Below are 15,522 nucleotides of genomic sequence, written 5' to 3'. Positions count from 1 at the left end.
TTAGGTGTCGTGGCCATGGAGGATTCTTCAAAACAAATTTGCCACCATGAGACCTCCTCATGTACCCTTCTGTTCCTCCTCTCTGCATCCAGAAATAAGCAATAAATGATTCCTTTCTGAACATGAAGGTCAGTTTTTGTTCTTGATTCTACATGACGATTAGTCCTTCCTCTGGGAATTGTTTTCTCTCTTGCCCCACCCCCTACCCCCAGCACTTCCTCCTGGGTCTTCGCACACCTTTCTATTCACCTTCACTCCCTTCTTCTTCCATCGACTATTCCTTGCACATGGGAAGTCTCACAGGCTTCTATCTTGGACCCTCTTTGTATCCTTATGCAATTCATTCTCCAGTCCACAATTTGCCTCTGCTCATGGTTTCGAATTCGAGCAGTTTCCTGCTTACCCTCAGACCTCACCTCCAAGCTGAGCCTGTGCTTTTGACACCCAGCTGCACAGATCACCTGAATATGGCACAGGCCCCTCCATCGGGATCTCACTCCACTAGCTAATCTTTTTTAACATGCAAGGCCTAATTTTGGTGCGATAGAACTCAGCGATTACTTATTCCCCAGGCCTGGTTATGTTTCACCTATCAGAAATGGGCAATTATCACTGCACCAATAATATTTTACTTCTCATGGTGCACCCCAAAATAGACAACCAAACCACAATCAGACCGGAAAGCACTCAAAGCACCAATGAGACTACTTGTCTCCACATATCCAACACACTGTCTACCTGACATCAGGAAGTTCTATTGACCAGGAAGTGCGCCTGCACTGGGGATGCAAAGTTGGATCACACACCATCCCTCCATTCCAGAAGCTCACGCATTCTAGGGGAGGCAGGTTGTTCTGCACAACACACTGTGTGCAGACTTGGAGCAGAGCAGGAAAGAATGCCGCAGGTTTCCCCAAGAGGGGGAAACCTGAGCGCTTCCTGGGTTCCTGATCCGCCAGCATTCCACTACTTCACTCTGCACAAGTCAGCGCTCACAGCGTAGACTGTGTGTCTGCCAGTCTCATTATAGGATCCTGGAGGTTCAGAGAATTGTCACAGATAAGGTGCAAAGCAAAGGACTAATGAGAGCACGCTTACATGAGGCATGGTCTGGAGGGACAAATGAAAAGAAGATGCGGGAAGATGTTAAAAACTTGAGAATGCGGTCCTCGGGGAAGAGTCATGTCATTACTAAATGATGGACCCCAAAGTCTAGAACGAGGACCTCTGGGCCTCACCTCCAGTTCTCATCTTCAGGCCTGACTTCTAACTTAGTACCTAATGCCATATGCTTTCTCATCTAGAAGTGAGATCTTAGATATCTCTTTGAAAATAATTTAGGAATAACGTATTTTTAAAAATTTTAAATGCATCATTTTCCCTGTAAGTTCTTTACCTTTCCTAAATGTCAACCCCTCCAAAGAAAAACCACCTCCATAGTCTGCGTCAAGTTGGGCACCTTGGACTGGGCTCCCTGCAGTGCACCCAGCTCCATTGACCATTGCTCAGGTGCATTACCCACTCTCATATAACCATCTTGGAGCCCAACCACCAAATTGGACTTTCCCCCCCTTGTTTTGTTTTCATCATGGTACCTCCTGAACTCCCTCTCCTTCTTACACCCTTGAGTCGTACCTCTGACCAAATACTTTTGCAAAGAAAGGCAGTATATAAAGCTCTGCAGAAGATGAAGAGTTGCACATTAGACAAAGTTGCCCTTGTCTAATGAGTTTATGAGCTCTTAATAAAGATAAGATAGGTATGTGAAGATGTATACAACCGCGCCAGTTTAAATATTCCCCAAGAATAGTAAAAGGCAAAGTTCCAGTTTATAGGAGAAAAGATGACTCCTGAGTACAATAAAGGGGATTTCATAGGGCAATGGCATTTTAGTTTGGTTTAGAACCTATTCAAGAAGGCTGAGGAATAGAAGCCATTCCTGCTGAAAGGAAAACATAAGCAAAGAATCCGTGGTGGAAAAACAAATGTTCTCATGCTGTAGTAAACATTAGCAGAGAGTAGTGAGTGGACTTTTTTGTTTAGATGAATGGTGTGTGAGAACAATGAAGGATTAGATTAATGAATGGTAAGAATTAATGGCCGTCGGAGGGACAAGTAGAAATAACATTCATTACTAGGCTAAAATGTTTGCATTATATCTGCGTGAGAAAGGACATTATAAATACTTTCATTAGAGTAAAAATATAATCTGTTAATCGTATTAAGAGAATTATTTCCTCTATCCATTGATTGCATTTTATTTTCCTAATGATGTCTTTTGAAGTGCAATTTCTTTTAAATTTTGATGATGTCTAACTTATTGTTTGTTTGTCTTTTTTATTTTTCTTTTATGAACTATACATTTGGTATAGCATCTAAGAGACCTTTGCTAAACCCAACATCTTGAAGATTCTGCCATTTTCTTCCAAAAGTTTGACTGTTTTAGCTCTTTCATCTAATTATGGGATCAATTTTCAGTTAATTTTTATGAGCTGCAGTGTCTGCATTAAGGAAATGCTTATTGGCTAGAGATCCAGCAGGACAGCAAGAGAAAGGAATTTCATGCATCTACCCAAATAAGTGTGTGTATAGACAAAGGAGCAGACACATGCACATTTCCTTCTTATGTGTACGTGGGGCTACCATCATCAGCATCTACAGCTTCCGCCCTCCAATCCACGTTGAGTCTGCTTTTCCTGAGAGAAATAGCTATAGTGAAATACTAGTGTTCTATTTATCTCCACATCCCTGCATTTCACAGCATGTGTCCCAACATTCTGCTACTAGAGTTGTCACAGACTGAATATCTGTGTCCTCGCAAAACTCCTATGTTGAAACGTAACTCTGGTGTGGCTGCATTTGGAGAGGGAGCCTCTGAGAAGGAGTTAAGGTTACATGAGATGGTAAGGGTTGGGGCCTGATCCAATAGGATGAGTATCCTTATAAAAAAAGACACCAAGGATTGTTCTCTCTCTGCAGACACCCAAGGAGATCATGTGAGCACAGAGAAACATGGCGGCTGCCTGCAAGCCAAGAGGAGAGGCTTCAGAATGAACCCTATCCGGCCGGCACCTTAGTGTGAACTTCCAACTTCCAGAAATGTAAGAAATACATTTCTGTTGTTTCATTTTTGTTTAAGTCACCCAGTCTGTGGTATTTTGTTATGGCAGCTGTAGCAAATTAATACAAGTGTTGAGTCCAAAACTTGAATTGTTCTAATTCAATCTCTGTACTATTTTTATATCTAAAAATGTCCTTGACAATCAACATCCCAATGCAAAACATATCATATACAATAGAGGTAATAATTGATATTGATGTTCCATATAATTTCAATTATTTTTGTGGTATTTTGGCATTGGTATAACTCTCAGAGTTATGATTTTTATTAGTATCTTTTGTCATGAAGTGGTACAAGTATTTATTAAACCAAATATAGAATTTATTTTTGATTGACAAAAACGAAACATTTGCAAATAACTTCTTTAAAAGATAACAGATGACCAGATTGAAATAAGTCTTAACTGGGAGACATGGATGTTTGATTACATTAAATAAACTTGAAATAATTATAGATGTGGGGGATGTAAAAAGGACAAAAATTACTTCAAGAATTTAAGTTTGAGCTGCTGGGAGAATGATACTACCACAGGCAGAGCTCGATGACTGTAGTATGTGCTGTGTGTGTGTGTGTGTGTGTGTGTGTGTGTGTGTGTGTGCTGGCAAGTGTGGGGGAGTTTGGGAGGGAAAGGTCCATTTAGTGGAAATTGCCAATCAACAGGTGGCGACGTGATATTGACACCCACCCAGAATTATCTAAGGATAGAGTTGGAGTTTGCCACCAGTAGATGTTATAGTTGTTGTAGGGAAAAAAAAAAAAAAAAAAAAAGAGAGATCTGAGAAGAAGCACTGGAGGAGTTTGGTGATATCTGATCTCTGGTGTGACTTGGAACACAATTCAAAGGAGTAAATCATCAAACAAAACCAATACAATTGCTTAAAGGAAGAGTGGGGTCCAGGGCACGACCCAATGATCTTGGAAGAACCAAGAAAAGCCATTTGACTTGGCAAGTTATCCATCGTTAGCGCCTGGAGAATGCAGACACTATGCACCTGCGTGGCTCTGAACAACAGTTTGTGCAAAATGCAGTGTTGTCCTCTGAAGTCATCAGTGGGCTCACCATGATGACAGTGGTAAAAGTCCTATTTCAGAGAATTCATTCTGAAATCACATGTAATCTATGTGTGAATCATGATTTGGAGAAATTTGGTGATTTTTTTTTTTTTTAAGGTGACTAGCTGGAGATAAGAAGAATGGAAAGATGCCTCTCAGGTTAGAGAACAGAAAATGCTTTTAAGCTTTGTATAAAGAAGTGGTGACATTAAATACAGACATTAAATACTTAAGAAAAGCAAAAGAAAAGTGCGTAGAATAGAACCCTTTAATACAGGTTCTGACACAGGTGAAGTAAAACAATTTACATCTCCATATATCTGGAACCTATATTCAAACATTTACAATTTGAAAAGTCATTGTCTCTTTTAGGGAGGAGGTGAAGATCCTTCAATTTCAGTTCTTTAAATTCCAGACGTTGCTGGTACCATGCGACAAGGACTTCACCAAATCTCTACGAAGCATCATGGAGAAAAACCAGAATGGAAAAGAACTGCTCTTGAACTGAAATGTGATGGCTATTTTTGGATGCACTCTCTAATTAATAATCAGTACAAAATTCCAATCACTTAGATGCAAAGCACAACTCATGCTTTCTAAATAATGAGAACTTCTATAAAACACAAATATCTAAGTGTCTGGAAAGCCAGTCTCTCTCTGAGTTACAAATGAATCTCATCTGCCCAGAATGTGGAGGATGTGCATGTATGAAGAAGGACTACTTTATTAGATTGCTGAGTCTTCTTAATTTGAGCGTGCCTTTATGTCTGTGGCTATAAGACACTGGTGTATTGTGTCTTTGATCACAGTGTCAGGGCCTGAAAGATCTATGTGGCCTTTACTTTCAGAAAAGAGTAAAAGCTCTTCCTGGGAAAAGGTATCCCTGGAAGCCAGCTGCCTTTCAAGTCACAACACAAGGCATTGTTTCAGGCTGCACAGATAACAACAGGCCTCCATTTTTTCCTTTCTTATGGTGGTACCGCCAGATAGCACTTCAGTGATACAAAGAGTTTCTTCTGGGCTATATTACCTTGAAATGAATAAAACTCAATGCATTATTGTAAACACGGAGATGCTCTGATTTGGGCAGCACGAGGGCTTCAGTGTAGATGAACAAGAATGTAATAATGGTAAAATGAGAGGGCTGGCCGTAAAGAATGAAGAGTCTAGCTGGAGAAACTAGCCAATTATTGTGTAACAGAGGGACACTTTTGTAAGACAAAAGAAGAATTGCATTGGCTGAGTCACCTTGGATCTCAAGAGTAAATCATTTCAATCAGACCTCTCTCAATGTATAATAGACTCAGCCTGCTTCAAGTCCAGGCAAACCAGAAAGAACAATGTCTATAAAAGCCATTTACTCTGGTTCATACACCCCAAATCTCGTTTGCTTTGGTCCCCTCACTGGTCCTTGCAGGACATGTACGTTTGGCCACTCTTACTCTTACTAGCCTCAAGTTCCACTTCTCACCCTTTTCTACTGCTTCCTCTGATGGGGGCTGACGTGCCCATCCATCGGTTATGTTCCCAAGAAGATGCTAAAATTGAGACAGACAAGTCACACAAAGCCACCCTCTTCTTGGTTTCATCCTGTCTACATCCAGTTTGCTTTTGTCTTCCTGGTAATACTCTTGGCTCCATTCCTTGTCTTCAACCTTGAATTAGGCAGTCATCTTTACTCATTTCTTTATTTGTTTTTCTTTTTTTCTTCTTCTGGTTTTCTTGAGAAATAATTGACATGCAACACTCTAAGTTTAAGGTGTGAAGCATGACTTGACATACAATATTGCAAAATGATTACCTCAATAAGTTTAATTAATATCCATCACTTCATATCGTTACAGACATTTTTTCCTTGCAATGAGAACTTTTAGAATCTACTCCCTTAGCAACTTTCAAACATACCACACAGCAGTGTTAACTAGACTCATCATGTGGGCATTATATGCCAGGACTTCTTTATCTTGTAACCGGAAGTTTATACAATCTGACCACCTACTCCCAATGTCTCCCACGCCCATGTCCACCTCTATCAACCACCAATCTGTTCTCTGTTTCTATGAGTTTGTTGTTTTATTAGATTCTACAAATGTGAGATCATGCAGTACTTGTCTTTCCCTGTCTGACCATCCGGCCCCTTCTCTTAGCAGAGTGAACCTTAGTGTGCCTTCATGGATTTCAGCTTTGTTCTTCCCTCTGGCCCAATGTCCTTTATTCTGCAGGACTCACCTCTTTCTTTTACAATCTCCTCTGTAAAGGACAAGAGCACCAACATTATAGTATTTCACATGTATCCCCAAAGAAATGTAAAATTGACCAGAACTAGGTATTTCTGGTTCTGTTCCATAATCTTCCAAAGGGAACTCAGTGAATTTGGAATCCCAGCAAAGCGCTGGCCAGCCTAGTTCTTGGAACGAGGGACAATTAATGAAGGTCATATAGCTGAGTTTAGAGATCATCTAGGTAAGAGCTATCATCCAAGGAAGTTTGGGAAAGGCAGACTATTCACATCTTGGATTAGCATTACCAGGATTATGGAGAAAGGGAGTGTGTCTCACTAGGTCACCACAGTATCCACATTTTCACTCTGGGGGTCACAGTAGCCACATTTTCTATGATTTTAAGGATATGAGACACGAGACTGGTTTCAGGAATTTCAGCTAAGACCACAGAGTCCAGGAGCTCTGTAAGGCATTCAGCTCACCCATCAAATAAAACAGTCGTCATAGTTGTCATGACAACACCCTCATTCTTCCCATGTGAAGTATATTTCTTTCTTTGAGATGGGAGTGTTTACTTCATGTCTACAGGGAAGCTATAATTTTTTATTGCAATAGACTGTTAGTAGGGCACAGGAGTGGAGCTCATGGAGCTTTCTTTGAGATTACAGTATGTGTCTGAATCCACGCTAAGGTAACACCCAACAACTTCTTGAGATCCTCCTCTTATGGCAACCAGAGCCTTGTCACGTCTCTTCTGAAAGTGTTATTTCTTCTTTTAAGAGTATTTAAACAGACCTCACTCAAAGCCTGAGGGACTTGAAATGGCCAACCTTGTTCTTAGTCCTTTCAGAACCACATCATCCAGTGCCAGGTAATTAGGCACAGTTGGGTGAAGAATGAGTCTTTTTGATAATGGCAAAAGGCCCCTCATTTATTTATTTGGAAATGATCACCTGCTTTTACTCTGTGAACACCCAGCCAGGATGAAACTCCCGTTCCTGATGGAGATTACTCAGGGCAGGTAAGTCTGTGCTGACACAGTAAGTGTGATGCTGTCTGCAGCTGTCCAGTGACTGCTCATTGGTCTCTTATCCACCTCCTCCTGCCCCAACATGACTCTTAAGGACTGCTCATCCAGAAAAAACAATTTTCATCCAAAGGCAAACAATAATCAAAGAGGATCTTTTTAATTATTGGATGTATACTAAAAGAAAGATAGGAAAATGATATAGGAATGACAACCATAAACGCAAAACAATAAAAAAGTTTCCGTACGTAGCAAACAAAGATGTCATAGATTTTAACTCATATAATTGAGTGAAATATTCACCACCATGAAATCAGAGCTGGCCTAAGAAATACCCCTTTGCACATGATGTTCTCTGTAGGGTATTTATATAAAATAATAGGATTTTTAAGTATAGTTCTTCCTCATTGTAGTCTTCTGTTTTTCCTTTTTTTTCCCCTTAGGTTTCTTTTGTTTGTCATGCAGATCTCCAAGATGAAGGCACACATGTTCCCCAGCTGCTGGGAAACTGGCAGCTCATTGCCACCAGGTAAGCACCTGTTCAGGCACGGCCTTGGCCCAAAGATGTTGTCTCCTCCAGGTTATAGCTGCTCCCCAGGAGCAGGCTGTGTCCAGTGACTGGTCCCTGGGTACAGATGTCTGGTCCCTTTCCTTGGCTCAGTTCCAGAGCTCCCTAACTCGTTAGCTGTGGTCTCTTTTGAATCACAGCTCAATGGCTCCTTCTATTCAACTTGCTTCACTACATCCCTGAGGACATGCCCCCCAAACCCCAATCCCTCACATGCAAATCTTTCCTCTCAAAGTCAATTTTCGGGAAAACCACACATAAGTCAGAGATTTTTTAATATCAAAATGCCTTATTATGTAAAGGTGGTATCACCTCCTGAATACCGAGTGAGAACCATCAAAAACTAGAACTATAGGAATTGAGTAGAGGGGCATATCACTGTGAAGGAATGACCACTGTGAGCTCATGAACTGAGGCAGCATGCATTAAGGGTGTGAACATATGAATTTCAACTTGAAATCAGGTGACAGTCTAGAGAAGCGGTAGAAACAACACCCCCACACTGCACTACCTCTGAAACCGCAGTTCTAGCTCCTTGTATCAATGACTTTGAGTCTCTGACTCTTTTAAGCTATACTGAGATCATTCAATTCATGACTTCAAATTTGGATACAGCCTTCAATTTAGAACTGGCAAGACTGAAACTAAACTCTATGAACGTTCCCTTTCGGCAAAGCCTCAGACTGAGGTTGAATTTAACATACCATCATTTTTATTTTAAATATCCAACAAGCCAAAGTGTGTCCGACCTTCATCAGAGCTCCTGGAAGCTGTTTGATGTTTACACAAAATGGTACAGAATCTGTGGGCATAACATCAAGTAGAAAGGCTAACAGGCTGAGCATCTGGGATGAATGTGCCTTCCACAAACACTTGGCTTCTGCCTGACCAATCTGTTTGTGAACACTGTGAGTGTTGACTGTATCAATAAAGATAGGCTGTGATGGGAAATGCTTGCTATTATTCAACAACACAACTGAATGCTCAGGTCAGAGGAAAGGGAGATCACAAAATTAAAGACGGCCATAGTATACGAGGTACAAAATAGAGGCAGAGCTAATAAGAACTGGTGAGTAAGGAGGATGGACATGAAAGAGCCAGGCATTGCCTTTCTTTTCTCCTTCTCTTCTTTGTTTCTGTTGTTTCCCCCGCGCCCCCATTCTTACTTTCTTGTAACATACAAAGAGCTTTTACAAAGCACATATGTTCTCCCGCAAGGAGCTTAAAGTATCATAATTTGTTTTATATAATTGATATTATTTTATATAGTGCATTAAATAAATATTCAAATCATTTGTTAGGTGATATTCCAACATAATTTGACGGGATAAATAGTAAAGAGACTAAAAGAATTAGAACAATACGTTCATAACAAATACTATTTACATGGATTTAAAATGCATTCCCCTCATTTTGTAAGAGCACATACAAACACAATGACAGGCAAGAACCATATTGAGGTGGTTGCAAAAGTGAGGACAGAAAATGAGATTGAAAACAAGGGCTTTTGCACAAATCAGTGATGACAGTGAACCATGAACTGACGACTATCATGAGCCCAACCTCTGTACCTGAAAACACCAAAAAACAAACAAACAAAAAGGTGAAAGGTGACTCCAGAGTGAAGGTCACATACTCTCTAAGGAACCAAATGCTGCTGCTCTGAGTCCCATCAACTCATTTCCAAGGAGGAAGACAGTCTCTGGTATCTGTCAAGAAAGAAAATGGACTTGGGAGGCTGTGTTAGCTGTTAGGGGCTGGAAAAGATCCTAATCCTAGAATTACTCATCTCCTTTTGTTACTCTTTATTATGATATAATTCATATTACCACAAAACCTATCAGTTGGAAGTACAAAGTTCAGTGCTGTGCAACTATCACCACATAAAATGTTAGGACATTTTCATCACCCAAAAAGAATCCCGTCATCATTTTCAGTCATTCTCCTTTCCTGCTCCGCACCCTGCAGGCCCACCACTAATATACTGGTATCTCTGTGGATTTGCCTACAACTCTCCATATACGTAGCATAATACAATATCTCGTCTCGATATTGAGTTCTTTCATTTAGCATAATCTTTTCAAGATTAGCTAGTATTGTATATTCTTGGTACGTAGACAAATAGAACCAGCATACCAAGCACAGACTGTATTTCCAGTATAACTTCTTACCTACTTCAATGATTTTGGTTATTCCTGTCTTTCTGAAAGAAGAAAAACATATGAGCAACGTCAGGATCTAATGACTTGCCCTGGCTTGTGTAAGTCCACGGAGTCTGCTAATGCTGTGGTATATTGCCATATGTAGAGGGGGCAAAGAAGAGGGAAATTAAAATCTACTGTAAGTCGTATTTCATAGATGGGAAACACTCTGATATTCTCTCTATTTACTAGTAAAACGATGCTTATATTTCCTCAATCCCCTTTTATGGGTTATATACAGAATACAGAGGTATTTTGTCCATCATGAAAGGGACATTGAGACATTTTATCAATAGAGCCAGCAGAAAATCGAGTGTATGAGTAGATGAAGTTCTAGTCACACTCTAGGAAATACAGTATTTCCTACATGTCATTGATTTCACCCCTTTCTCCCCCAAACCCACCCTCCCATTATAAATATATACATTCAAAATGACCAAAAATTATTTTATTTATTTATTATTTTTGTTACTCTGAACTCAAGTGACCATAACCAATTTGTTGCTCCAGAACTTAATAAGGGCATGTATTCAGCCTGGCATGTGGTAGCTTTCTAACCAGGGTGAAACGCGGAGGAGACCAAAGCAGAGGGAGGACAGATGGAAGGATTAAAACAAAGCAATGAACCAGTCAGCAACCTGAGACTGGGAGATCTCCTAGCTTGGCCTACCTATCAAGGAAAACGTCTCATCTCATTGTTTTGGTTGCATTTATCGACATGTTCTTAAGTGAGATATTTTCTCTTTTTTCCAGGGAGGTGTGATGCAAGTTGAATACTAAATGCAAAGCAATTTGGTAAAATGAATGTATGCAAACCGTAAAAATTGTATTTTTATAGAGCTGATCTATGCCTCTAGCTTTTCCCCGGCGACAAAGACACTCAGAAATGTCTACATTTACAACAGGGGCCCTAGGTGCTAACTTTAAGCTGCTTTATTTGCACACTCACCATTCCTTGGTGATTTTCAGATGACCACACAAGGCTCATAATTAACACCTTAACACTGATGGAATTCGTTGTCCTACTGAAGTGTAAGTGCCACAAGTTTAGCGTTTGTGTTCCCAAATCTATAGTACTGCCCATCATCTAGTTGTGTTTGCATGGAAAGTGCCCAAAGTTTTTAACAGCCAATATATATACACCATCAACATTCTGCTGATTATAATAATCACTGGAAGGACTAAGTAGAAAGATTAGAAACAAAACTATTAGTTTCACTTTATGGTCATCCAATAACACTGCTATGCTGAGAGTCATTATTAAGCTATTATCCAAATAGTAAATATATTTGGAGCACTAATGGATAATGTGATGGGACCACCAGCCCTAGCATGGCTTGTGGTCATTCTGCTAATGAGAACGTGCGTGTCATTCCAGCTCTCATTTCCACCCACTACCTGTATCATTGTGAAGTAGTGTCAACGTTTAACACTCTGGTTCCCAAAGATGTTGGAGACATAAGGAGGAAAAAAATGTTTTGGAAGATACACCAAAATGATACTGTTTCTAGATATTGTTGGTTTTAAAAATTAATCTTATTTTCATCATCATAATTTCCAGTGATGAGGGTTTTCCTGATCAAACAACTGACACAAATACTTCAAAAAAAAAATCAATGAATATTGTTAAGTGGAGAAAGGGCTGAAAAATATGTATAATATGCTCTTGTCCATTAAAAAGTAAATAAAAAGAGGTGAATGATAGTATTTTGCAAAGCTTAAAATATGTATAATTAAGAACATTACCGTGTTTCCCCAAAACTAAGATCTAGCCAGACAATCAGCTCTAATGCTGATTGGAGCAAAAATGAATATAAGATCTATTTATTATGATATTATTTATTATTTATTATGATATGATATGATATGATATGACTTGATGTAAGACCTGGTCTTACAGTAAAACAAGACCGGGTCTTATATTAATTTTTGCTCCAAAAGATGCATTAGAGCTGATTGTCCGGCTAGGGCTCATTTTCAGGGAAACAGGGTATTTACAGTTATGTACAGTAAAGCTATGAAGAGGAAAACAAGGTGAATAGACATTAAATTTAAGATAGTCATCACCTCTGGTGGAAAGGTAAGTATGGGATATAAGATGGGTATAAAGACAGTTTCAGCAGTATTGTTTTATAAAGGGATATATATGCACACACATACTCATGCATGTCTTCATACATACAAATATTTTTGGTAGGCACGTAAATAATTGGTAATGGGGATTGCCAATGGGGAGTGATTTGGAGGGTAGGGCTAGGAGGCTTGATGTTCAGTGTAAATTCTTTTGTATTTCTTAAATGTTTAAATTTTAATATGTGTTTTCAAATATCAAACAAACATTAATCAAAGAAACTAAGAAACAACATATATATATATAGGTGTATATATATATATATATATATATATATATATATATATATATATATATATATATACACACACACACATATACCTATACCTATACCTATATCTATATCATCTATATCTATACCTATATCATCTATATGAAATACAAAGCTAGAGGCCATGAGATCAGACATAACGACACAGTACTAAAATGAAACTAAGAAAAATACCTAAAACACTACCAAAACGTTGCTCTACTCCAGACATTAGCATAAGCATTTATTACAGAGTATGTTTTTGTAAACCACCAAAGCCTTATATTTTGTAAATGGTATTATTTCCCCCACTTTACAAATTAAGAAACTGATATTCATGCAATCATATAACTTGCCCCAGACCATACAATTGGTAACTGAAAACGCTGAGACACTGAGATTTCCTGACACTAACAAATGAGGTCTACTCCCTGCCTACATGGAAGTGAGTTTCTGGAAGGGACTTTGATATTTAGATACTCTGACTGTGCTCTCTTTTTGCTTCCACCTGCAGGAATGGCAGGGACCACTCCTTTTCTCCTGGTGCCTGTGGTTTCTTCTACAGTAGTTGGTAATCCAATCATAAAGACAAAGCAAAGGTGGCAGCAAAATCACCACAATATTGGCAAGCTTTGTCAGTGTGAACCCCATAAACTCCCAACAGGGAGTGATCTCCTCAGCTTGCCAAGAATTTGTCAAGGAGATGCAGCATTTCGGCTACATAAGAAAAAACGGGGGTGAGAGGAGTGGGGTGCTATCGGGCCAGTTTGGGGAAAACAGTAAAAGTGTGGTGTGGTGTGAGTACAGCAAATGACTTACCATATAAATTTATCTGTCCCATTTTTGTCCTCATAGAATGCATTTTGTGGGGAAAATAAAGCACCATGGAATTTCACCAAACTCCAGAAAGCATCAGAAATGTCTTGAAAAGATAGAGAGTTCTGGAAACTTTACTGTCAGCCTTACTTTAGCATATTTATTTTTTTTTTAGCTTCATTCTGTTAAGAACATTCAGGATAGGAATGAGAAGCCAGGAGAGCAAAAAAGGAAAAAAGAGGAAAGACATTGAGTTGAGTGGTGATGGCTGGCCGTGGTCCACACTGCTGCCTACTTCCTGCCAGCTCAGCTCCTCTGCCAGCTGGTGGCATAATTTTTGGGGAGGCTAGAAGGTAACCCATGTGTCAGGGCAAGTCCCAGGCCAGATGGAAGGAGAGTGAAGGGAGAGAAGGGAGTCATGCATGGCTGGCATCCTCACAGCCCCTTTTCCATTTGGCATGGAGCAGACATGGATGGATGGGAAGCCTACAAGTGCGGGGAGCCCCACACACATCAGAAGCTTTCCGTTTCCCGACCACCATCTGGACAACTGTCGTGAAAACTCTGCACTCTGTTCTCTAAGAACTAAGTTTGAGGGAGCATTTCTCAGCAAGAAGCTTTTCACATGGCTGATATCCTAATTTATTTCACAGCTACGGGACAGACTATTAACATCTGCACTTGCTGAATTTTTAAGAAATCTGTATTTAGATAATTGACTGGAGTGCTACTCTATGTCACATAAACAGCTAGTTTTGAAAAGTATATGATATTTAATCACCACCCTGGAGTACTTCCTTGAAGCTGATGCAGTCTATTGAATTCTAAACTCCTCTGCAAGAACTGTTTTGAAGAAATGGATCCTTGACACAATGGGGCTCTGACATGATACGTATTTTCAAGTCTCCACCGCTGGTCTGCATAAGGAAGCACCTTTTGACAAATATTCCAGAGCATTCTTCACTGGCAATTTTCAACTGCTTTAGAGAAGGGCTGGCACAAAGGTTACAGTGGCTGACTGAAGAGGGGGGTCTGAACTCATAATTATCTTCCAACTAGTGCGTGCTTGTAGGGTGCTGGAGCCCCCTCACACAGTGAACTGGGATGTCCTCCGCAAAGCAAGCGATTCTGGAGCTGTTCAGTGAAATCTGTTCGCAACATCAATATACACAAGCTCCCACCCTGTGCATGTACATTCAGAAGACAGCGCTGGGCCCCTGCTCCACTCCAGCTGCTCCCAAGGACCAAGGGAGAGGAGGCAAGAAGTGATGAGAGAGTGGTCTTGCCACCCTGTGCCCGCCGGACTCATTGGATGGGCTCGAGTCTCGTGTGTTTTCCTGGTGTATGTATCTATCTTGTCTGTGGGGGAAAGAAAATAATCCAGCCAGTCAGAGGCTGGGGTTACTGAATTTGGGATCATATATCCTGGACACTTCATTTTAAAAGATTTCAATGATGTTATCCTATTGGGATTCATGATTAAATACAGGCCAATATGGGATACAGAGAGGAAAACCTTGAAAATATATGACCTGTGATCCTGGGTTCAATTTCACTGTGAGAAAGAATAGCAGGCTAGTTACAGGACAGGTGTTCTCCTGTGTTGGGTTTACTGAGCCTGGATCCCTGCTAAGGACAGCATGTGGTACTTGGAGAAATCCTGCAGAATTCCAGTTCCTCAAAGCACTAATAAATTGTGGCAAGATTTTTTATTTTCCAAAAAAATGTCATAAATAGCTCTCTGATTCATGATTTTGTCAATCACATTTCTTTGAGAAATTGATAGCCAGCGTTAAATCTTTCCTTGTAATCTGACACGTGTACATCCAGACAAAGCCCCCAGACAATCTAGGGAGGTGGTCTTTGCCTTGGTTTTAAAGGTTTAATATTCAGAATAGGCAGTGGCTGGATTCCCTCCCTTCATTCTCCTCCCTTCTCATTCCTCAGTTCCTCCCTTTGCTCATCCCACCTCAGTTCTTTTCTATCCCCTGCTCTGGTTCAATCAGCTTTCCCTTTCTTTCCATTTCCGACACCATCTTCATCTCCTTCTTCTTACCCCTGTTTTCCACCCTTCTTTATTTGCTAGCCCACTTCCTCTTCCTCCCTTTCTCCTCCTTCCCACTTGATTTTTTA

This window comes from Rhinolophus hipposideros (assembly GCF_964194185.1).
Source record: "Rhinolophus hipposideros genome assembly, chromosome: 12".
NCBI lineage: Eukaryota > Metazoa > Chordata > Mammalia > Chiroptera > Rhinolophidae > Rhinolophus > Rhinolophus hipposideros.
The sequence above is the reverse complement of the archived record's forward strand: the minus strand, read 5'-3'. Positions refer to the sequence as shown.